This window comes from Artibeus jamaicensis, unplaced genomic scaffold, assembly GCF_021234435.1.
Source record: "Artibeus jamaicensis isolate MK-2021 breed Jamaican fruit bat unplaced genomic scaffold, CSHL_Jam_final contig_332, whole genome shotgun sequence".
NCBI classification, from domain to species: Eukaryota; Metazoa; Chordata; class Mammalia; order Chiroptera; family Phyllostomidae; genus Artibeus; species Artibeus jamaicensis.
This window is the reverse complement of record NW_026521788.1, coordinates 5,777,984-5,790,203: the sequence shown is the minus strand read 5'-3', so window position 1 is coordinate 5,790,203 and position 12,220 is coordinate 5,777,984. Positions and strand designations below refer to the sequence as shown.

The 12,220-nt window shown below is 41.2% G+C and overlaps 1 pseudogene; it reads right to left on the bottom strand.

The window, feature by feature from the left end:
* Positions 1 to 10,902: 10,902 nt before the first annotated feature.
* On the bottom strand, positions 10,903 to 11,989 carry LOC119057773 (heterogeneous nuclear ribonucleoprotein A3-like; annotated as a pseudogene).
* Positions 11,990 to 12,220: the final 231 nt, after the last annotated feature.

Below are 12,220 nucleotides of genomic sequence, written 5' to 3'. Positions count from 1 at the left end.
TGTGGAAAACAGTATGGAATTTCTTCAGAAAAGTAAAAATGCAACTGCTTTGTGACCTGGCAATTCCACTGCTAGGATTATACCCTAAGAGCCCTGAAACACCAGTCCAAAAGAAACCTATGTACCCCAATGTTCATAGAAACATCATTTACATTAGCCAAGTACTGAAAACAGCCTAAGTGCCCATCAGTAAACGAGTAGATCAAAAAACGATGGCACATTTACACAATGGTATACTACCCAGCAGAAGGAAGGAGTTTCTACCCTTAGCAACAGCATGGATGGATCTGGAGAGCATTATGCTAAGCGAAATAAGCCAGGAGGTAAAAGACAAATACCATGTGATTTCATCTTTAACTAGAATCTAATCAACAAAACAAACAAGCAAGCAAACGATAACCAGAAACATTGAAATAAAGAACTGACAGTAACCGGAGGAAAGGTGGGAGGAAATAATGGGGGAAGGGCCATCAAGGAACATGAATAAAGGACACATGGACAAAGCCAAAGCAGGATAGGATGGAGGGGGGGAGGTAAGGATGGCTGGGGTGGGTGGGAGTGGTGGGGGGAAATGGAGACAACTGTACTTGAACAATAAAAAAGAGAGAGGGAGACAGAGACAAAAAATAGAATTTATAGGTTTATCTAACACTCATAATTTTTGAAATATCTGAATTTTGATCAAGGAGGTATTTGTTCTAATAGAATAAATTTTTATAAGTGAACTTTTGAGGAGTTGTTAGAATCTTGTTTTGCAATTTGTTGACAGGGATGAGATGAGGAGATATGTTTATAGAATTTTGATTTTTAATTATCAGAATATATTTTAACTATATGTAATATGTAAGTGATCAACTGTTTTCACCATTAATATTTTAGCAACACAGATCAAATTGTACATTTCACTGTCAACTCAGAAAATGGTCATTTATGTTCTTGTTATTAATATTAAGGTGTAGCATGTTATAACTTATTAAGTGACCTAAACATTTTATGTGTGTATGGCATTGATACAGAGTAGAATAAAAAGATACTTAAGTACTTCCAAAAACAATCAAAGAAACTACCCCCCTTCCTAAGGGTCAGGGTATATAAGAAAAAATGTTATTCAGTTTGCCAATTTCATATTTTTAAGTTCTAAAATGGTGAAATCAGGTCTTCTGTTAACTATGTTTATTAGCAACCCCCCAGTATATGTGCTGGGGGGTTTTTAGAAATATATAAAATTTTTAGAAATATATAAAAATGCATTAATATCAGTCAGTATTTTTTGAAGTACAAGCTATATAAAATAGGAACCTTGAGAATAATATGGATAACATATTTCTAGGTCAGTTAGAGTATTGCATCCCTCTATGCCACCATCTTGACGGGAACCTACACCTGTATTTCTAAGTGTGGGGTGTACTGTCTCCAGAACCCAAAGAGGCCTACCAGGCACTATGGTTTTTAAAATTTCTTTCCTTGGGGAGTCAGTTGTTCAGCACCCCTGGTTCAGTTGATGGCAGCGACCACTGGGTGAGTTCGGGAACCTGGTAGAGTTCCTATAAGCCAGACCTTATTTAGTTCATTACTTGACACTCAATAGGCTCCGCTTTAACAGAAGACAATGATGAGACTTTGGGGTGTCAGGTATCAGTGTCAACTCATGTCCTTTCTCTAACAGTCTTCAAAGCCTCTTGGTTCTCCTCTCTCCAGGGCAAGGTGACCTGAGTAAACAGTTGTAGGTCCCTTCTGAGAAGCAATCATCACACCTTGATCTTACCACAGTTTTTCAGAGTTCTTCCTCTTGGGAGCCTGGCCACCTCTTCAGTCAGTGGGTGTTGGATTTGAAAATATGTTCAGGTCAGGAAACTTAGCAGAGGACCTTGACTTCTTTTGGCGGTGACTGTTGTCAGCATCCTGTTCCTCTATTCTTGCTTTTTTCCCCATGTACTTGTTCAGAAGCACCCTCATAGGCTGCCTATTTTGGGGTACAAGCAATAGAATGGAGTTTTTGAATAGAATATAGAAATTATAGTATTTCTATGAATAATTTGCACACCTTGGTGTGGGTGCAGACCCGTTGGTTGTGCCCCCGACATTGCTAGTTATTGCCTTATTATATTAAGGTGACAGAGCTTCCTAGATTCTGGCATTTATGCATTCTTTGCCTCTGTTGCTTTGGGGACTGTAACCCTCATGTACTCTAACAAGTGCAGCTCTGTGACTACTTCTCTCATCAGCCTGGTCTGCAGAGCAGAGACTCTACTGAGCCTCCTAGCGATGCTGGAGTCCCTCACACCTCACACCATGTTCCTTACAATGTGTGCTCTGCGACCCTCAAGGGTGGGGCTTTTGGACTCAGTCTCTCCAACCAGTATGCCACCCCTAAGAAACATTTTATTTTCTCTACCACATTCCAGGAAAACATATGCATTTCTACTTCTATCGGAGTAGGCCAGAGTATTTAAGAGTCCCCTGTTATATATACTAGAATATTATTCAGCTGTAAAAAGAAGGAAATATAGCCATTTGCAACAACATGGATGGTTTTATGCTAAGTGCAATATGTAAGACAGAGAAGGACAAATAAATACTGTATCATCTCACTTATAGATGCAATCCAGTAAAACCAAACTCACAGATATAGAGGACAGATTGGTGATTGCCAGAGGCAGAGAGGGTGGGGGCTGGGAGAAATGGGTGAAGGTGATCAAAAGGTACAAACTTCCAATTACAAGTAAGTTCTGGGATGTAATATGCAGCTTAGTGACAATCATTAATAATACTGTATCTTATATTTGAAAGTTGCTACAAGATTAGATCTTAGATGTTCTCATTATTAAAAAATTGTAATTATTTCAGATGATGGAGGTTAACTAAACTTATTATGGCAATCATTTTGAAATATATATGCACATCAAATCACTATATTTTATACCCTAAAATAACATAATGCTGTGTCAGTAAGGTGATTCGTATTATCCACCCCCTCAAAGTTGTCCTCTTCCCTGCAACCTGTGAATACATTACCTTATGTGGCAAAAGGGACTTTACAGAAATGATTAAGTTAATTTAATTAAGATAAGGATGGGGAGATTATTCTTAAGATTTCAATGTTATCACAAGGGTCCTTATTAGTGAGGTGGAGGCAGGAGGGTCGGAGAGAGGAAGAAATTTGAAGATGGAGAAAGGGACCATGCTCCAAAGAATGCAGGTGGCTTGTAGAAGCTGAAGAAGTTAAGGAAACAGATATTCTCCTACTCTCCAGAAGGAATGAAGCCTTGATAACACCTTTATTTTTATCCAAAAGTGATCCACTTTTGCACTTCTCATCTCCATCACTATATGATATGAAATTTATGTCATTTTAAGCCACTAAAGTTTGTGGCTGGTTGTTACAGCAGCAACAGGGAAATACTGTAATACACCACCCTATCAGTCAGTTTGCTCCTTCCTTGCGGATCTTTCCAGGCGTGGTAAATTCTATGTCTCAAAAGTGCCTCCAGCCAGTGAATCCCTCCTCACCAGCCTTGCACTTTGGCCCTTTGATCAAGCACACTTGCAACCCAATCACAGGGTTCTTCAGTTCTTGCTTGTAACTGCTAGTTAATTCTTGCCATTCCTCCCAGGGTTCCATCTTCCTCTCTTGTCAACCCCAGCATGTGCCAAGCTGAGTTATGCAGGTGGCCGGGCAGCCAGGAGAGGAGATGGGACCATCACCTTAGGGAAACCTCTGTCTTGCCTGTGAAGGAGAAGCTTCCGCAGTGACCTCCCACACCGGGGAACTGCTGGTTCTCCCTGTGGGAGAACATCATCTATCCAGAGACATCATCTACCCAGATATCCCTGTCCCATATTTTACGGTCCCACATTTTCCCAGCCAGGTCTCTTGGCTTAGCTCCACTGACTTGTTTTGACTACATAGATGTGAGTAACTATGAATTCAAGGAAAGCGCTGCAAGAGTCAGCAAAGTTATGTGTTGTGCATAGTAGAATCAATAAATATTGATGAAATAAAGAGGTATAAAACCCTACAAAATTTCTAGAAGCAATAGGCAGACTCAAAGAAAAATTGAGGACAGGTTTTAGAGCCACCAATCCTGTTATTGCTGAAATGCCTTTGGAGCTCTGCAACCCTATCAAACTCTGAATGTGGCCCACAGCTGTGTTTACTTTTCCACTGCAAGAGATAAGCTTCCAAAGGGGCCCTGGGGTTTTCTCACTTAGTCTGTAGCTGTTTGTTACCACCCTCAGGGTCACGTTATTCCGCTATGGAGCATTAATACAACTTAGTGAAAACCGACCAACTCTCATTGTAGGGTTCCCCCCAGCAAATCTTTCAAGTACTTGAGTCATTGTCCTGGTAAGGGCCTCCTTTTCCACCAGGTCAACCGCAGTGAGATGCTTAGCGGCTGTGCTACCATGTATGCCAGGGACTATTGTGCCCTAAATTCCATTTAGGATGGAGCTGTTCTTGCTAGTTACATGGTGAGTCAGCCAGTCCTGAAACCTCATAACACTGTCTCTTTTCTCGGACCACTTCTGGTATCGCTTGTGTTTTCTGAGAAGAAGATGCCATGGCGAGGTTACATGTGGAAGAGGTTTTTTGAGGAAAGTACCTGTTTAGGATATAGGGAGAGGAAGCAGAAACAAGTTGGAAAGTCTTTAGACTGAAGTGCGTAGTCTGTGAAAGGGGACCGGGAAAGAAGAAATGATTGTAGAGGAAGACCTTCACGCCACAGTGGGGTCCTGAGAAAGTCTTGGTCAGGCCAATGGGGAGTCTCTCGGCAAAGGTCTCAGCAAATATTTACCAATATAAAATGATGATCAAAACATCTGCAAGCTTGCAACCTCCAGGGGAACAGGTGTAAGGGGAGTACTCACAGTGCACTGCGAGAAGCCCGGTTACAGGGGGAGCAGCCCTCGACAAAGCCAGGCTGAGGTTGTGAAGAGCTTTGCAGGAGAATTCAGGGACAAGATGGAGGCAGAGATGAATCTGAAATCACATTTAGGATATGTCAAGTGACTCTGCCTGATTGTGCTCAAGCCTTCACAGAAACAGTAAATTTGTCTTTATTTATTTTTCTCCAATTCCTTTGCAAATATTTAGGGAGGAACCCCGCAAAACACGATTATTTTCTGGAGGGTGGTCCCCTTGTAGTACAGGCTTCCCCCACTAGGTGAATGTTCTAGGAACCCATCTGTATCAGTGTACCATCTGGTGTTGTTGTGAGAGGCTGTGTTCAGCTTCAGTGAATATTTTTTTGAAGACTCTTTCAAGGCATTTGCCCATTTCATGATGGTGACTTACAAGCACACCTGAGTGTTCAACAGTTTTGGACCAAAAACAGCGTGACCCCTGTACCTCACCCTCCCTAGTCATCCAATCTCTCCCTGAGTGACTTTTTTTGTTTGTTCGTTTCCCCAGATGAACAAAGTCCTTAAAGGGAAATGTTTTGCTGATGCAAAAGAGGTGAAACAAAAAACAGCAGGAGCACTAACACGTGGACAGTACTTGGAAGGTGACTGGAGTTTAAACATGTAAGAATAAATACACAATTTTTAATGAGTGAACTCTGTTTTGTCTTCCCCCTCATATATGTCTATGTGATATGATTTAATGATACAAGTAATACATACTTTTGTGTGTTGGTGATGTCTATGAGTGGTTCCCTGAGCACAGTTTTGGCTCTAAATCATTAGGCAGACAACTGCTGTCACTTAGGCAGAGGTGGAAATGAGAATCCCTTGTTAGAATTAACATGAAATGAGTAAATCTGATGTCCATAGCCTGCGATGAGTGTACTTGCGAAATCAACACTACAGCAGATTCATAGTAAACTCCCAGGAATTCACTCAGTGTTGTACTAGAATTAAACAGACTCTTACTCTTCCTGACTGGCCCAACACAATGTAGTTCTCCAGTTAAGCAACAAGGTCAAGGTAAGAAATTCCAGATGTATATGTCTTAGGAAAAAGGCACATGTAAGAAAACCTGGAATAAAATTCCTGGTTCACATGAATTATTTTCACTTTTCTAGATGACCAGGTTTCTCCTGATTTAAATTATAGCTGTTAAAAGATAAACTGAGGTATATGAAACATTTTAAGAGTTTATTTGAGCAAAAATTGATTGGAATTGGGCTGTGCCAAACTGGAAGTGGTTACAAGCGTTCCACTCACAGAAGCCTGCAGAAAGACATATAAAGTGTGACAAGAAGGAAAGACAATTACTTAATTGGCTAGAGCTTAAAGCTTGGTTGGCTGTTTGTGGCTGGTTGGTTGTCTTTAGGTTTTGATTTTGTAACCTTGAGGCATTTACAGATTTAGGTTTCGATTTGCTTAACGTAGGCCACTTCAGCATTATAGCCGCCTCAGTCCAACGGCTGCTGTATACTGTTTTTTGGACTATATGATGCACCTTTTGCCACATTTTTTGCTTCAGATTTTTTCCCCTATTTTTGTCCTCTAAAACCTAGGGGCATCTGGGGTCCATACCATAAGATGCACTTAGGTTTTAGAGGAGGAATATAAGAGAAAAAATTTTGAAGTAAAATATGTGGTAAAAAAAAAAAGTGCATCTTATAGTCTGAAAAATACAGTAATTTAACAGAGGAAAATTTTACTTCCAAAGCTTTCCTGTTGTGGGTTCTGAGTTTGAGAGGCAGTCTTTAAGAAAGAACCACTTTTACATCAACTGTGGTCCAGATCTCCTCTGGAACTTAGCAGATGCGTGTCTTTGAATAGTTTTCTTCAAAAGATCAGTTTATCATCTACCAACTGAAAATAGTAAGTACCTCATAGGATGATTGTAATATATAAATAAAATAATAGAAATGCAACCATTTAGAAAATGCTCTAATACTAAATAAAACAAATGCTCCAGAAATGCTAGTTCCATTCCATTGGATAACAAACATGGCAAAACTTTGGTTAACTGGAATCTAAGTTTCCAGAAATCTCAATTAATGTCAGTCTTCTCTGTGTTGATACAAAAGCTGGTGTATAGTGTTAACATTAGTTCATAAACCTGAAGTCCAATTTTATATACTCTAAACTTATGTGATGACAAAAAATTACTTTAGTTTACCATGGAATCCCCAGCATTTAGAATCATCTGGTACATAGTAAGTGCTCAGTGAATATTTGTTGCAGGAATAAGGACCCAGGAAGCCTCAGAGCATCTTTAGGAGTTCAATGATTATCATAAGTCAGGGAAGTGAACAAACTCACTTTGTAGAGCATTTCTCTGAAATGCTTAATTTCATTCAACAATTTATCAATGTTCAAAAATTCATCAGCATTTCTTGTTAAACTATGCAAAACAGAACAAGAGATATAGTCCTTTCTCTCAAGGAACTCAGATTCTAAAAGGAGATTGAATTGTGGGAAGAATAACTGAAATGTGAGGCATAATTCAAAGAAAGCAACATGAGAGCATGAACAAGGTGTGAACTAAAAACGCAAGTGTACTACAGTAGAAGAAGGACTTTATTTTCAATGTGAAGATCAAGAAGTTCTCTGCATTTGGGTTGAACCCAAAAGCAGAAATTAACTTTGACAAATGGGAATGGCAAAGAAGATAAAGGAGTCAAGAAAGGAGGTAGATGTTGGAGAGAAATTTGAGGCAGAAGACAAGGTACGATTAGTAGAGAAGCAGAGAAATTTTTTTCTTGTTATTTTTTGTTCGTTTTTAGATTTTTAAAGAAGTACATCCCAGGGAAGCTGCAGTGTGTGAGGAAAATAAATAGAGAGGATAGGTAATATCTTTTACCAAGGTTACTGTAAATTTTGTATTCGAGTTCTCTTCAAAAGTCATTTGGGAAACATAAAGGATGAAATTCCTTATAAATTGTTTCTTGACTGTGCCTCTGTTTTGAGCCTCTATTTTGAAAGGGACACAACAGGCAAAATTGGAAACAGTTCCTATCTGAGAGCAGTGCCCCCACCTGTGTGCAGCATAGACCAGAGGCTAATGATAGAAGAATCTCTGGCCAGGCAGGAGATGTCATCTGACTAAGCCCAGTGCTCAAGGGTTTAGAATGTGACAAACCTAAGCCGGTCTTTGAAATCAGCTGTTTAACTGCCCAGAAAAGACTCCCTCATATTATTTAGGATGTTAAATCTTTCTGCATTAGAATATATATATTTTCTTACTTGATTAAATATAGTATGCTAAGAATTAATTTAATTGCTCTAAAGACTCCAGGTCATCATCGTGGACATTAAGTATTATGTCAGTTTGTATAGAGTGAAACCTTTGGGAGGTCAAAATGTGCCAGAGCTTTTTCCCTTGCACTAATGGTACTACCTACACATTCGTGTTATTATTATTTTCTTGGTCTCCTTTCAGCTTCTAACTCTTGTATAAAGCATTTCTAATCTCTGAATTGTCAGAGTAGAGCTTTCCTTTGAAGTAAAGCAGAGTCTTTGTTAGCAGAGTTTGTGTTCCAGAAGCCTTGGTGAAGGTAAAAGGGTATTTATATTATGGAAAGTTAATATTGGAAAAATTAATGGGTAGGTCTTTTTCAAGAGCTGAATTCCAGCCTCAGTCCTTTCTCTAAGTAGCTACTTAATTTCTTTTAATTTTTTAAAATTTAATTGTTGTTCAAGTACAGTCATCTCCATTTTATTGCCACCTCTCTCCCCCCACCCCAGCCATTCCCACTTCCCACCCTTGCTCCCACCCCCTTTGGTTTTGTCCATTCTTTTGGTATCATTTAACCTTCCTCAGACCAATTTCCACATTTGGAAACACAATTAAAAACATGATGTCTGAAGTCCCAGAATGGGTTTAGGAGTCAGACTGTAGTTTCCTACTTTCAAGCCTGACAAGTCAGCTGGGTTACTTAGTTAATCTCTACACCTCTTTCTGTTTTCTTATCCATTTTGTTCCATAGTTGGTCTGACAGTTACTGTGGAGTATGGGCAGGAAATAGGGAGCAAGTTCCTCTCACAGGGCCTGCAGCCTGGGGGAGAATACTTGTTAGATCCAACTCTCTATCCTCAACAGAAATCTTTTCAGCAGGATTAAGCATTTGAGGTCAGAATGCCCCAGGCTATTTGAAAGTCTCCAAGTGTCATTAGCCAAATAGGCCACTGGATGTCACACTTGATCTAAGCTACTACACATTTCATTGTCCAGTGCACTTGGTGTGGACAGTCTTGGCTTTTAGAGCTGGACTGGATCTTAGTGATCTTTGAACCAGAGTTTGAAGCAGAGTTTGGCCCTGGCAGGGAGAGTCCTACTCTGTGGACCCCTACGTGGGCCTTTGACTCATTTGAGTTACTCACCTGGTAGACAGTGGAACATGGAGGACCTGATTTCATTTACAGAGGAGGAGACTGACCACCCAGACTCCTTAAGTGGTTTGACCAAGGACACAGGTCAAGATGAGAGCAAACCTGGGACTAGAACACAGGTCACTTGACTCCCAGGTGGGCCCCTGGCCCTGAGCCATGCACTTCAGACATACATGAGGCTTATGCACCTTTAGGAAATGTCTACTATGCACGAATAGATGAGAAGGCTCACATCTGACTCTGAGCTCTGTGCAATCACTGGCCTCTGGCTGTTTTGACTTTCACATCAACACTAGGTTTCGTGTTTAATCTCATCCACGTTTTATCACATGAATTTGGTTGGAGGGATGAGACTCAGGTTAAATCCTGGAGCGTGTTTCCCAAGGCACTTAGCAGAGACACATTAGACCCACATAAAGTCCACAACCTCTAACAGGAAAGCAGTGGGACAAACAGAGGGTAATGATTTATACCAGCTCTTATCACAAGAAACAAGCCAAGAGAGCTCACTGTAAGTACTAATAGGTTATAATGTAGACACACACACACACACACACGCAGGAGTTTAACTTTCCATAGCCACCAGGTGGAGGATGTCGCTATTATTGCTCACATGCTACATACTGCCTTCAGAAAGAACAGGTCAGAGAGGGTGATTAGCTCTTATATTCAGATTTCCCTGGTTGTGTTTGTACTAAAACAGCAGAAGGTTATTTTCTGGGACCACGCCGGTACATTTGCAGGCCTGTAGGACCTGCCAAGACAAGAGTCAATCAGGTTTCCCTTGAAAACCTTTCACTGCCTGGGACACTTGTTCTGAGATCCTGCACATTCTGGGGAAGCTGTAGTCCCTTTGGGGGACCAGAAATGTGGAGCGTGAGCTGTGCTGTCTCTCTCCCTCATTTTTTTTAGGAATTTTGAGATTTTTTTCATTTGAAGGTAAATCTTAATGCCATTAATGTCACAAATATGCTAATTTAAATACCAAATTCTGTTTATGTAAAACACACAATGCAAACACAAATATCTGTTCTCTCCACATGTCAGAGGCCATTCATTTCATGGTTTGGAAAAGGGGAGAATAGAGGCCCCTTAAACTGCAAGTCAGCAGATGTTTCTTTAGACTTACTTTAGCAAAATTTATACAAAATAATGATTAACAATGGTCTTCTTTACTTGTTAACTCACAAGGAAACACCTTCAAAAATGCATTTTGTGAAAGTTTCAGTACTAAAATGTAGAAAAACTGAACTATACAAATATTGAAAAGTTAAAAATTCCTTAATTCTTTATTCCTGGCACCACTACCACAATATAAAGGGCAATATACCTGATGTAATGAGGAGAAAAAGAAAAAGACAATGCTACAACAGATAAAAGACCTCAGGAATGTACATCTACTTGACGCTACCTTGCATTAATCCATAGCTGCACTGTTTGCAAGCTGTGGCCACATCAGCTCTGAACAAGAAGGGTTTCCTGTTTAAGCTGCGACTTTTCTGACTAGGGATCATCGCTCCTTCTGTGGCAGATTTTTACAGTTCTTCTAATGCATTTGGGACCGCTGTCTCCAAGTAACTTGCAGCTTTCCTGACAACCCTCACTCTCCTGCTAAGAACTATAACCCTTTTCTGCTGCCATATCTGCTACTTCTCCCACCAGATCCATAACAACCACCATAGGGGCTGCCCCAGCTTCTTCCACCAACACTGCCCCCCTTCATGGGTCCATAGTTTGATTGCCATTGTCCACGATAATTTCCAAAATCCTTATAGCTCTCACCACCACCATAGTTACCACCAAACTTTCCCCCTTCATTGGAACCATCTTATCCTCCACCACCTTGGTCTCCATATCCCAGTCCACCACCCCCAAAGCCTCCTCAACTACTATAACCAGGTTCACAGCCATGATATCCAGCATCACCTCCTCATAACCATTTCTGCTGCCACCACACTACGGCCTCCTCTTCTGCCAAAGCTTCCACCACGGCCGAATTTACCTCCACCACCTCCAAGACGCATGAAGTTGCCACATCCACCTCCACGGCCTCTTTGCGATCCAGCAGACTGCATTTCTTGTTCAGAAAGGGCCTTCTTCACTTCACAATGATGCCCATGAGTAGTATGGTATTTCTGAACAACATTTTCATCAACTGAATCATGATCATCAAAAGTTACCAAAGCAAATCCTCTTTTTCCCCATTCTGCCTGTCTTCCATGACTTCTATGGTTTCAATCTTGCCATACTTTCCAAAATAGTCTCTCAAGTTATATTCTGTATCTTCTTTAATACCACCAATAAAAAATGTCTTCACCATTAGATGGGCGCCAGGCTTAACAGAATCCCCTCCACAAACGGCTTTCTCTGGTCCCCTTACCTGCCCGTCAGCCTTGCGGGTCGGGCCCACGGTGCTGCCTCCGCCTCCTCCACACGAGTCAGTGACAAAGCCAAAGCCCCGGCCGGAGACGTTTGGTCTGGGGGTCTCTCGCCACCACACGACCTGTGAGTATGTCCCATTCTCAAAATGTTCTCTTAAACCATCTTCTGTAGTCTCAAAGCTCAAACCACCAATAAACAGTTTTCTCAACCGCCCTGGTTCCTTCGGACCGTGGCCCTCCTCCCCCACCCGGCAGCGGTGGCTGCGGTGGCAGCGGCTGGAGCCCGGCTGGGGGTGACCGGGCGGCGGTTTCACCTCCATTTTGAGACTGGACTCGCCTCTTCCAACTCTTACCTCTTCAGTCGATACAAATTTTGAAGATTCGAAAGGAAACTGACTGGGAGTCTCCTTAAAGTCTATTTAAACTCTTAATAAATTTTCAGTTACAGTTGACATTCAGTGTAAGTTTCAAGGGCATAGCAGAGTGGTTAGACATTAGGTCAAGTACAAAGTGATGGCCCCGCAAGTCTAGCGCCCCACGCGGCTGTGCAC